This window comes from Mustela nivalis (genome assembly GCF_964662115.1).
Source record: "Mustela nivalis genome assembly, chromosome: 10".
Classification (NCBI taxonomy): Eukaryota; Metazoa; Chordata; class Mammalia; order Carnivora; family Mustelidae; genus Mustela; species Mustela nivalis.
The window spans coordinates 23,512,755-23,525,295 of NC_139029.1; positions in this window are offsets into that span (position 1 = coordinate 23,512,755).

Sequence of the window (12,541 nt, forward strand, 5' to 3'; positions counted from 1 at the left end):
CTTTTGTTACAAAGAGAGCAAGAAAAGTCCCCCTCATTGCCACCGCCCTGCCCCACTCCACCAACAACTGTCTGCGGACACAGGCTACCTCCCAGGGACCACGCTGGACAGCCCATCCGTCCCTGCAAAGCGGATGCCAGATCTCCTGTACCTGAGCGTGTGGACTGTGCAGTCGTGTCAGGCAGTTCCCTGGACACTGAGACCATCTGGGCCTTCTGGGAGTTAGGCTGGGGACCCAGGCCTCTTCAAGGTCTCTGCTTTCAGATGCATACAGGAGGGTTCTCTCTTTCCACCCTTGGAACAATACTGAGCTCAAGGTTATTACCCTGTTTAAAAGAGGAGAAAATCGAGGCCCAGACAGGTAAAAGGCTTTTCAGAGATGACACAGCAGGGACATCTGGGTGGCTCAGTTGGTTAAGCAGTTAAGGTCTGCCTTTGGCTCAGGCCATGATGCCAAAGTCCTGGGATCGAGCCTCACATCAGGATCCTTGCTCAGTGGGGAGCCTGCTTCTTCCTTCGCCAGCTTCTTTCCCTGCTTGTGCTCTCTCTCTCCAATAAATAAATAAATAAAATCTTAAAAAAAAAAAAAAAGATCACATTGTGTGTGTCAGTAGTAGGGCTGAGTCTTGTGTACTTGTGAAAACTCTTGAGTGGGGGAGGAGACCGTGGGGGAGGAAAAGGAGCACCAGCCTCTAGGGGTGGGTCTGCTGGCCAAGACCTCTGAGAAGGGTGAATTGCCCATCTGTTTCTTCCCAGTTTCCCATGCCCCAGCCTTAGTTGCCTGAAGTTATTTCCATTTTCTTCCTTATTGCCAAGTGGCCAAAGTCCAAGCCACCCAGCATTCCTTGCTTCTACCCCACCCTTCCGTGCACTGGCCTGCACTTCGGAGAAGAAACCTGGGCCAAGCTCTGGTCCCTTGTCCTCTACCAATTCACTGTGACATCGGTGCAGCTCTCTGCCATTCTCAGGCCTCAGTCTCCCCACCTGTCAAACGAGGATAATGATTGCCTCCCTGCTTCCTAGATCTCTGAGGTGCAAATGACTTGTGAGACATGAGAGCACGTAGAAACCTGGCCAGAGAAATAAAAGTAGTAACTCCCCCTCTTTCTGGAACAGTTAACGGCCAGGGGTGGCCCAGCACTGAAGGCTGGGACTTCCAGGGCGCCCCGCCTCCCTGCTGAGCCACTCCTCTGGAGAGGGCTTCAGTCCTGTCTGCTCCTCCCCCCCCACCATTACTCCCCCCAACCCCATTACTGGAACACTTCCCCATGTAAATGAAACACTCAGGCACAAACCTACGTCTGTTTGACGTGTGCATATACACGTGCGCAATTCTACCATAGGTGTCTATACTTGTGTGCAAGAAACACAAAAACCTACTGATCCTGCTTGTCTGAGGGGAGGAGGGCCTCACAGGGGACTGGGGGATGTTTACAATGACGGATTCTAGATGCTGTGAACGGGGGCGTTTGTTATTTGAATTTTTCCCCCCCTATCTTTTACATTTCTACAAAAAAAAAAAAAAAAATCATTGCAGGAAACTTGGAGGAAATCGCAGGAAAGTGTAAAGAAGAAATCTGAATGACCCACAGTCCTCCCTGCCCTCACAGACAAGACACACTCACACGTAGGAGGGTTTTCTCCTGTGCACGTAGGTCAGTTTCTCCCCCTCTGAGACGCCTCGCCCCTGGTTCTGCTCTCCCAGCCCTTCTCATCGCCCTGGCCTCTTGCCTTCCTGGTCACCCCCCACCATCCAGCAGGGACTTGGGTTTCAGAATTTCTGTCAGGTGATCTACTGCTCTGATCATCCATGTAAATGACCCTCTGACACCCTTCTTTGACCTCCTCAGTGACCTTCATCGGGACCCCATTGTGTTCTCTGGGGCCACGCCTTAAATGGGCCCCTCTGGAACCCCAACCTCAAGGGTCCCGCCAGGGCCCCTCCTGCAGCTTTGCGGGTCTTCCGCCTCCCAGTGCTTCAACCCCTGACTTCACAGAGACCACTGGCTCATTCTCTTTCCTTCTGTTCAGTCAGCCCCTCCTGGCCGCTTGTCTGGTGAGCCCGCCCCACAAGGCTGAGCCTCTGAAGGTGGCTGGGGTGACGCCTCGACTTGAACCTGGGGAGGAGAGGGGAGATTTGAGAAGTGTGATGGGTGTGCCCATTCACATTTGAAAAACACTATTTCAAAGCCACTCAGCAGCTTTCTCCTCCTCCCAGGCAGGCCTTGGGGCTCCACGTGGACCTCACGCCCTTTCTAATTCTCCCCCTTTTAGCTAATGCTCCCCACCAGCCTGGAAACACACCCGAGTCTCTTCTATCCACATCCCCTCTACTCCCTTTACATTTCTGGGTACTTCTTTTTCATGTCCTTTCCCTTCCCCTCCAAACTTCTGGAATGAATTATCCTGTGCTGCCTCCATCTTCTCAACCACCCCTCCCCCTCCCCCACTGCACTGTGGCTCCAGCTCCCCAGCATCTTCTAACTCCGTGAATCCAAGGGAAGAGGTTCAGCGTGGGGCTGGTCGTGGTTAGCCGCTCCCCTGCACGCAGGACACTGGTTCCCCCTGCTTGTTCTTTCTCAGTCTCCTTTGGGCACGTTTTCTTTCTTTTTTTTTTTTTTTTACTTTATTTTATTTTAATCCTGGTATAGTTAACACACGGTGTTCTTTTAGTTTCAGATGAACAATATAGTGATTCAGCATTTCTGTACGTTATTCAGTGTTTGTCAAGGTAAGTGTCCTCTTAATCTCCCCCCCACCCCATTTCCCCTATGACCCCCCCACCTCCCCTCTGGACACCGCTGGTTTGTTCTCTGCCCTCAAGAGTCCGTGTTTTGGGAACATCTGGGTGGCTCAGTCCTTTAAGTGGTTAAACGGCTGCCTTGGTCTCAGGTCATGATCCCAGGGGCTCCTTGCTCAGCGGGGAGCCTGCTTCTCCCTCGGCCTGCTGCTCCCCCTGCTTGTGCTCTCTCTGCTGTCTCTCTGACAAATAAATAAATAAAATCTTTGAAAGAAAAAAAGAGTCTGTGTTTTGGTTGGTCTCTTTTTTTTTTTTTTTTTAAAGATTTTATTCATTTATTTGACAGACAGAGATCACAAGCAGCAGAGAGGCAGGCAGAGAGAGAGGAGGAAGCAGGCTCCCTTCCAAGCAGAGAGCCCGATACGGGACTCGATCCCAGGACCCTGGGACCATGACCTGAGCTGAAGGCAGAGGCTTAACCCACTGAGCCACCCAGGCGCCCTGGTCTCTTTTTTTTTCTTTGTTCCTTTGTTTTGTTTCTTGAATTCCACATATGAGTGGTACCACCCACTATTTGTCTTTCTCGGACTGGCTGGTTTCACTTAGCACTATACTCTCTAGATCCATCCTTTTTTTTTTTTTTTTAAGATTTCATTTATTTATTTGACAGAGATCACAACTAGGCAGAGAGGCAGGCAGAGAGCGAGCGGGGGAAGCAGGCTGCCTGCTGAGGACCCTGAGATCATGACCTGAGCCAAAGGCAGAGGCTTAACCCTCTGAGCCACCCAGGCACCACTATTTCTTTTTTTAAATATTTATTTATTTATTTATTTGAGAGAGAGAGAGAGAGAGAGAGCGCGCGCTCAGGGGGAGAGCAGAGGGCGAGGAAGAGAATCCCTAGTAGACTTGCGGCCGAGCACAGAGCTGAGGCAGGTCTTGATCTCAGACTCCCGAGATCATGACCTGAGCTGAAATCAAGAGTGGGTCACTTAACCGACGGAGCCACCCAAGGGCCCTATGCTCTACCTTGAAATATAGGTAATCTTTTGCATCCTTTCTGCTTCCTATATTGTTCCCGTTGGTTGGTTCATGTCATCTCTTGGCTCTCCTTTTATATGACAATTCTCACATCACTGCAGCCGGACTACGGTCCCCTGAGCATTAGACCCAAATATCCAGTCTCCTGCCCTTTCTTCCGGGTGTCCCAGTCATCTCAAGCTCAGCATGCCCTAGCTGATATTCCCTCTTTTCTCCCAGACGGCTCCTGGAGTATTTTTTTTCTTTCCTTCCTTTCTTTCTTTCTTTCCTTCTTTCTTTCTTTCTTTCTTTCTTTCTTTCTTTCTTTCTTTCTTTCTTTCTTTCTTTTTTTAAGATTTTATTTATTTATTTGACAGAGATCACAAGTAGGCAGAGACGCAGGCAGAGAGAGAGAGAGGAGGAAAGCAGGCTCCCTGCCGAGCAGAGAGCCCGATATGGGACTCGATCCCAGGACCCTGAGATCATGACCCGAGCCGAAGGCAGAGGCCCAACCCACTGAGCCACCCAGGCGCCCTCCTGGAGTATTTTCTTAGTATCACCGTGTACCCAAGACAAAAACCTGGGGGTCGTTCTTTACACTTTCCTCTTTCTACACAGAGTCAATCATCAAGTCCTGCTGAGTTAGCTCCTAATGATTCTGTAACAAGTGCTGTCCTCTTGGCCCCTTGTTCATGTGGCATCTCCTGTGGCCCCCAGTTGTTTTTCCACACACTCCTGAGTCATCTTCCCGAAGTATAAACCAGATTATGTCACTCTTCTGCTTAAAATCAGTAACATAAAGAAAATTGAAAAGACATCAATAAATGACGAGCCATTCTGGTGTCGTGGATTGTAAGACTTAATATAGGTAGGACGGCCGTTCTCCCCAGTGATCTACAGATTCGTTGCAATCCCTATCAAAATCCAAGCTCCCCCTGCCCTTGTTTTGCAGAAATTGACAAGAGGATCTTAAAGTTCGTATGGAAATGCAAAAGATCCAAAACAGCCACAACAATCTTGAAAAAGAAGTAAGTTGGAAGGTTCATAGTTTCCAATTTCAAAATATACTACAAAGCTACAGTAATCAAGACAACGTGATACTGGGCATAAGGGTAGACATATAGGTCAATATTTGAGATTTGAGAGTAAAAACATATATAAAGAAATAAATAAACCAGAAATAAATACACAGGTGGTCAATTTTTTTTTTTTTTTTTTGACAAGAGCACCAAGGTGATATAAAGAAGAAAGAGTGGGGCACCTGGGTGGCTTGGTTGGTTAGACACCTGACTCGTGATCTCATCTCGGGTCTTGATCTCAGGGTTGTGAGTTCAAGTCCGGCATTGGGTTCCATGCTGGATGTGGAGCCTACTAAAAAAAAAAAAAAAATCAGTGCTTCTTAAAGTGTGGTCTCCAAACCCCTGAGCATCCCCAAGAACATTTTAGAGGTTCCATGAAGTCAAAATTATTTTCATTATAATACCAAGATGTTATTTTTGCCTTTTTTGGTGGTGAGAAAGCCATGGCAGTTAGAACAGCTGGCCCCTTTAGGTAAAGTGAGGCATGGCTGCAGGTACACTTGTGGTCATTGTAATCCTTCCTCCCCTGTCTGCACAACAAAGGAAATAAATAAAGCAGTTTTGCTGAAGAATGACTTGATAAGGGACACTTGGGTGGGTTACTTGATTAAGTGTCTGCCTTCAGCTTAAGGTCATGATCCCAGGGTCCTGGCATCTAGCCCCTCATTGGAGTCCTTGCTCAGTGGGGTGCCTGCTTCTTTCTCTCCTTCTGCTGCTCTCCCTGTTTGTGCTCGCTCTCTCAGTCTCAAATAAATAAATAAAATCTTGGGCGCCTGGGTGGCTCAGTTGGTAAAGCAACTGCCTTCAGCTCAGGTCATGATCCTGGAGTCCTGGAATCGAGTCCTACTGCTTCTCCCGCTGACCTTTCTCCACTTATGCTCTCTCTCTCTCTCTCTCCCAAATAAATAAATAAAATCTTTAAAAATAAATAAATAAATAAAATCTTAAAGCCTAAGGACTGTGGTTTTCCCAGGAAAAACACTTGTAATATTTGAGCAGCAAGCTGAACTAGCTGCTCGTTGCAAATTCAACACCATTTTTACCCGAAAGAAGGATGGAAAGACACACCTTGATTATGCAAATCTGTATCTATAGTTATATCTTTTTTTTTTGGTGGACATTTTCTCTAAAAGAAGTGAGCTGATCGATTCAAGGGGGAAAATTGACAATATTTGCTGTCAATAATAAAATTTCAGGGTGCCTGGGTGGCTCAGTGGGTTAGGCCGCTGCCTTTGGCTCAGGTCATGATCTCAGGGTCCTGGGATCGAGTCCCGCATCGGGCTCTCTGCTCGGCAGGGAGCCTGCTTCCTCCTCTCTCTGTCTGCCTGCTTCTCTGCCTACTTGTGATCTCTCTCTGTCAAGTAAATAAATAAAATCTTTAAAAAAAATAATAAAAATAATAATAAAATTTCAGTTTTTGAGTGAAAATCAGCCTTTGGGAATATTTGTATCCACCCCTGTGAGCTTAATAGCTTCCTAACACTTAAAGACTTTGATAAGATCAACAGTGACATTAACAAATACGACTTTTAAAAATATTGTATAATAACATGTGGACATTTGGAAGATCTGTGGAGAAGAGCTCACTGAACCCTATGTTCCAAGTGTTACAAAATCATTCCTAGATAAAAGATGCATTCAAGGGTGCCTGGGTGGCTCTGCGGGTTAAAGCCTCTCCCTTCGGCTCAGGTCACGATCTCCGGGTCCTGGGATCGGCCCTGCATGGGGCTCTCTGCTCAGTGGGGAGCCTGCTTCCTCCATCCCCCACCCCCGCGCCTGCCTCTCTGCCTACTTGTGATCTCTTGTCTGTCAAATAAATAAATAAAATCTTAAAAAAAAAAAAAAGATGCATTCAAAGTGGAAGATGGACCAATGTATTTTAATTTAATGAAAGATTGACTGGTTTCAGGTTCCACCCTGAAACTAAATTTTACCGAACTATCATGTGTTAAGTTTTGATAGAATATCAAAAAGAACTATCCACAGACTTCCCCGGCAGGGGAAAAGCATGATCATGCAGGTGCGTTTCCCAGTTCTAGACCCACCCATCGCACTCTGGGTGTTGCTGACCTTTTTCATTTCCTCAAATGTGGGAGACTTGGTTACATGATTTATGGTAGTGGGGACTGTGTTCGTTTTCTTCTCTTAAAAAAAAAGAAAAAAAGAGGAATCTCCACAGTTATCTGAATAGGCTTTTAAAAATAATCCTCCTTTTTCCATTTTTATATCTGTATGAGGCGGAATTTTGTTCAGATACTTCAACTAAAACAACATATCTCAACAGATTGAATAAAGAAGCAGATATGGGAGTCTAGCTGCCTTTTATGAAACCAGACATTTTTTTTTTTTAAGGATTTTATTTGTTTATTTGACAGACAGAGATCACAGGCAGAGAGGCAGGCAGAGAGAGAGAGAGAGAGGAGAAAGCAGGCTCCCTGCTGAGCAGAAAGCCCTATGCTGGGCTCGATCCCAAGACCCTGGGATCATGACCTGAGCCGAAGGCGGAGGTTTAACCCACTGAGCCACCCAGACACCCCTTTTTATGGTTTTTTAAAAAGTTTTTATTTACCTATTTGTTAGAGAGGGCGAGGGAGAGCACAAGCAGGGGGAGCGGTAGGCAGAGGGAGAAGCAGACTCCCCACTGAGCAGGGATCCTCCGACCCTGGGTTCATGACCTGAGCCAAAGGCAGGCACTTAACCCACTAAGCCACCCAGGTGTCTCTAAAACTCTTAACTTTAATTCAAATATGGCAAACATCAGTATTGTAACCCATATAATCAAAAGCTTTTTCAGGTCTTCAATTTTTCAGAGTGTAAGGGAATCTTTTTTTTTTTTTTTTTTTTTAAGATTTTATTTATTTATTTGTCAGAGAGAGAGCGAGCAAGAGCGAGCAGAGGCAGACAGAGTGGCAGGCAGAGTCAGAGGGAGAAGCAGGCTCCCCGCGGAGCAAGGAGCCCGATGTAGGACTCGATCCCAGGACGCTGGGATCATGACCCGAGCCGAAGGCAGCTGCTTAACCAACTGAGCCACCCAGGCGTCCCGGGGATCTTGAGACCAAGACGTTTGGGAAACACTTGTTTTGTTTTAGATGTTTATTAGGTATTGTTAAAGATAAACAATAATGTGAATCAGCCGCATACATGATACCGTGGTGCACTGGTGGAGGAAACACAAGGTAATTCTGAATAAACACTCCTACCTGGAAAAGGAGGGGAGACAAAATAGCACCCAATGGTCAGTGGTGTGTGTTGCATCTTGGGGAGAACAGCAAGGATGCCCTGCCTTGGTAGAGTGAAGCCAAGTCTGTCGGCTGTGCCCTGTTAGTGGGGGTAGCCCCTATTTTTTTTTTTTTTTAAGATTTTATTTATTTGACAGAGACACAAAGAGAGAGAAGGAACACAAGCCAGGGGAGTGGGTGAGGGAGAAGCAGGCTCCCACTGAGCAGAGAGCCGGATGTGGGGCTCCATCCCAGGACCCTGGGAACATGACCTGAGCCAGAGGCAGGCGCTTAATGACTGAGACACCCAGGCGCCCCAGGTCTCCCCTATTCTTGTAACTTCATGGCCACCTCTTAGAAGGATTTTGAAGACATCCTGTTAGTGTTGTTGGGAACCAAGACATTGCACTGGGGTGATCACTGCAGGCTTCCTTGTGCCTGGATTTGGGTTTCTTGGGGGAAAACCCCTCCCTTAGAAGATGCGGGAGGTTTCTAAGTGTTCATGTTTGGATAACTCTACTAAGAACCAAGTCAAAAGAACCCTGAACTATGGTGTCTGAATCTTGATGGGGGTGGAAGGGGGGGTGGGGGTATGGGGGGAGCGTCTGTCAGCAACAGGACCTCCCAATCCTCAGCCCAGGGCCTCTCTCTTCACCTCTGCCTTGGGGTCAGCTCTGACCACGAGGCTGCATTCCAGGGGAAGGCTCTTTACCTTGGGTACCTCGGGGAACTGTCCTGTTACGGGGGACAGGCAGGAAGGGCTTGGGCGGCGTTATGTTTCCTGCCTTCCTGCCTTTGTTCCCACTCACGTTAGCTTTGACCTGAAGAGACAGGCTTTTTCAATCCTGCAAAGCATGTGACCATCAGCCAGTGCTGGCCACAGGCAGTCTGTCTTGGCAAAGCCGTGGGCACGCACCATCAGGGGTCAGGCTACCTGAATTCAAATGGTAGCTCTCGCCTGTCTAGCTTCGTGACCTTGGGCAAATTGCTGTGTGTCTCAGATTCTCAAACGTAAAATGGGAGAGTAACAGTGGTACCTACTTCTTCGTGTTACTGCGAAGATTTGGTTAATTCTTTTGTGTAAAGCTCTTAGAGCCTGGCATAGGAGGGGTGCCTCAGAAATATTAGCTTTTTTTTTTTTTTAAAGATTTTATTTATTTATTTGACAGAGATCACAAGTAGGCAGAGAGAGAGGGGGAAGCAGGCTCCCTGCTGAGCAGAGAGCCCCATGCAGGGCTTGATCCCAGGACCCTGGGATTATGATCTGGGTCGAAGGCAGAGGCTTTAACCCACTGAGCCACCCAGGCGCCTCAGAAATATTAGCTTTTATTATTCATTATTCTGGCTGCAAAATTTGTGTCTTTGACTCCAAATGAAAGGCTTGGGAAAACATCTGACACACACAACCTCGTGACAGATTTCTACCAAGTCTCTAAGCTCCCACCTGTGTTAGATACGGGATCTGAGTTTCAAGCGCAGTGGTATTGCAGGGCATGCTGACTCGTGGACTGGGATGAGGAAAACCTCACTGTCTGTACCCCACCTCAATCCTACCAGTTCTGTGAGTCAGGGGTCATCACCCCTCTTCCTTCAGGTATAGGTGACAGAAGCCTAACAGAAATGGGCTTTTGAGAAAGGGGAAGTATTTGTTGGATTATGGTATGGGAAAGTTCAGGGGCTTTAGGCATGGTTTGATCCAAGCCCTAAAACGATGTTGTCTGGTGTCTTCCCACAGTGTCCCTGTCTCTTGCCTTCCACTTCTCAGTTCTGCCTTTCTCTGTGTGGTTTCAGTGTCAGGAAGTGTGTCCCCATAGTGGAAGAGATCCACACTTCCTTAACGTCTTCCCAACTTAGGAGCCTCGGGAGAAAGCACCCTCTACCCTCTGAAATTCCAGAAAAGTTTGGGATTGCCTTGCATTTCTCCAGCGCTGGCTGTGTTCTTTAGCCTTGGAACAGCCCCAAATGACGTCACATGTGGCCTCAGAGGACTGAAGCGGCACAGCGGGGGGGGGGGGGTAGGAAGTCCTGGTATTTATTTATCAGCCATCTGTTCTGTCGTAGGCATTGTATATCTTCTCAGAGTGAAGATTACCCCCTTTGGGAGGGACGTTAAATCTCATGGTTGTCTTCATGTCCCTCCAAGCTGAGAGGGGAGGGGCCCCTTCTGTGTCCACAGCCAACCCCTCTGCCTGTGCCTGATTTTGTCTCTCTGGCTTCTAGTGGCAGAGAGCCATGAAATCGCTTCCTTTCTCTCCCTGTTTCCTCCTGAGACTCCAAACATGCACGAGTCTCTCCTAAAATATCTCCCCTTCTTAGGAGAGAATTGTCTACCATCTCTACCTCCTTCCTGTCCACTCACACCTCAGCTGAATGAAACTCGTTCTCTACTGCTGCTGTCTCCTGAAATTGCTCTGTCTGAAGTTAGCCATTACTGCCCATCTGACAAACCCAGTTCTCGGGCAGCTTGACCCATTCCACACGTCAGCTCACCAGGCTTTCCTTCCCGGACTTCTCCCCCAACTCGGCTTCCGGTGTTTTGTTCCCTCCGGGCTCCCCTTCCCCCTTCTCTGGTTGCTCCTTTCAGGGCTCTCATCAGTGAAAGGTTTATGAGAAGAGAAAGACCAATCCTCCCCTCATTCACATCTTTGGTTTCCGGTGCCATTTTGACTCGGTGATTTCCCAACCCTGTGGCCTGGGTCTGCCTCTGGGTGTCAGTTTCAATGTCCAAGCAGAGAGTCTGAGCAGGGCCCCTGTCTGCATACAGTGAACAACGAATGAACTTCCTCAAAGGCAGGGGCTCAGAAATGGCCAAGCGGTAGGTGACCTAGAACTCTTTCCCAAGCCACTCGCAATGGCAAACCCATAGAAGAAAAGAGAAGCAGCATCTCCAGTGAGGGCTAAGATGAGGGGCCGTTATCCTGCCCTTGCTGGATCTTTCTGATGACAACTCAGGCTTCAGAATTCAACCCCCCTCCCCCCGAGCCAGCAGCCTCTTCCACTCCCCCAGCACTCAGGAAGCACCCACTCGCATGTTGCACTGTCTTGTCTAAGTTGAAAGAGCACAAGATCTGTAATTCCAGATCTGCATCTGTGGCCTGCTTTTTTTTTTTTTTTTTTTTTTTTAAATCTAGCTGTGATCCCCAGAAAACCAGTGGCCAAGGAAGAAGTGGGCAAGGAAGAGCCAGGCTCAGCTGACTTTCAGTAATGGGGGCGAGGGACAGGACAGGGAGGAAGTGAGGTTGGCAGGGAAGACACATCAGCAGCCCCTGAGGTCCCTGGAGAACAGGGACAATGACATGGTGATGTTCTCTGGGTGTCCTTTAGCACTCGTGTCCCCCATACTGGGCAGTCTCACACCCGTGGTTGGTTCCTGTCACATCTAGGTTGTTCATGGCGACATTTGGCTTGGGCCCAAATCCTGTGTCCAATCAGCTGCAGGAAGGTTGGGAGGGCTGGATTTATGTGACCTAGATCACAGATGTCGTGGAGCAAGATCAGCTCAGGTTCACCGGCTGCGGCAGAAGCTGCGGGAACTGTGGGCACTCAGCCTCATGGCTTGCATGTCTTCCTCATTGCATCTCAATTTCCTTCTCCATTTGGCAAATGAAAGGGTTGGACCAGTGGATTTTCAAAGACGCTTCCAAATCTGACTTTCCAGGATTGTATTATTGTTATAGCGTGGTTTCCCATCAGCTCTAGCAAAATGCCACGTCCTATCCTTGCTGAAAGGTTTCAAGGTATGCTCTTTATCAGTCAGGGTTCAGTCACAGGACACATAAACGGCCCTAATTAGTTCAAGCAGAAAAGGACTTAATACAGGAAATCCTATGTTGAAAGAAATAGTTGGAAGGGCTGGAGGAGCGGGTTCTGGGATGAACCTCCCGGAGTGACTCTTAGAACAAGACCCCAGAGCAGCTCTGGCCACAATCAGGAAGGTGATGAGTCAGGAGGCCACCCCTAGAATCCTCGTACTGAAGAACGTACCAAGGGAAAAGACAGTCCACGGAATGGAAGAAAGAATTTGTCAGTTAAGGGAATTTTAACCAGAATATATAAAAAGTTCTTTTGACTCGATACAAAAGACAAATGACCCAATTTAAAAATAAGCAAGGGATCTGAATAGGTATTTCTTCAAATAAAACCTACAAACAGCCAAGGAGTAAGGGAAAAGATGCTCAACATTATTAGTCATTAGAGAAGCACAAACTGTAACGGCATACCGCTTCATGCCCACTGGGATGGCTACAAAACATAGATAGTATCAAGGATTGGCAGGGATGTGGAGGAACTGAAACCCTTGTATACTGCTGGTGGATAAAATGATATAGCCTCTGTGGAAACAGGATGGTGGTTCCTCAAAAAGTTAAATATAGAGGGGCACCTGGGTGGCTCAGTTGTTAAGCGTCTGCCCTTGGCTCAGGTCATGGTCCCAGGGTCCTGGGATCCAGCCCCACATTGGGCTCCTTGCTCAGCGGGAAGCCTGCTTC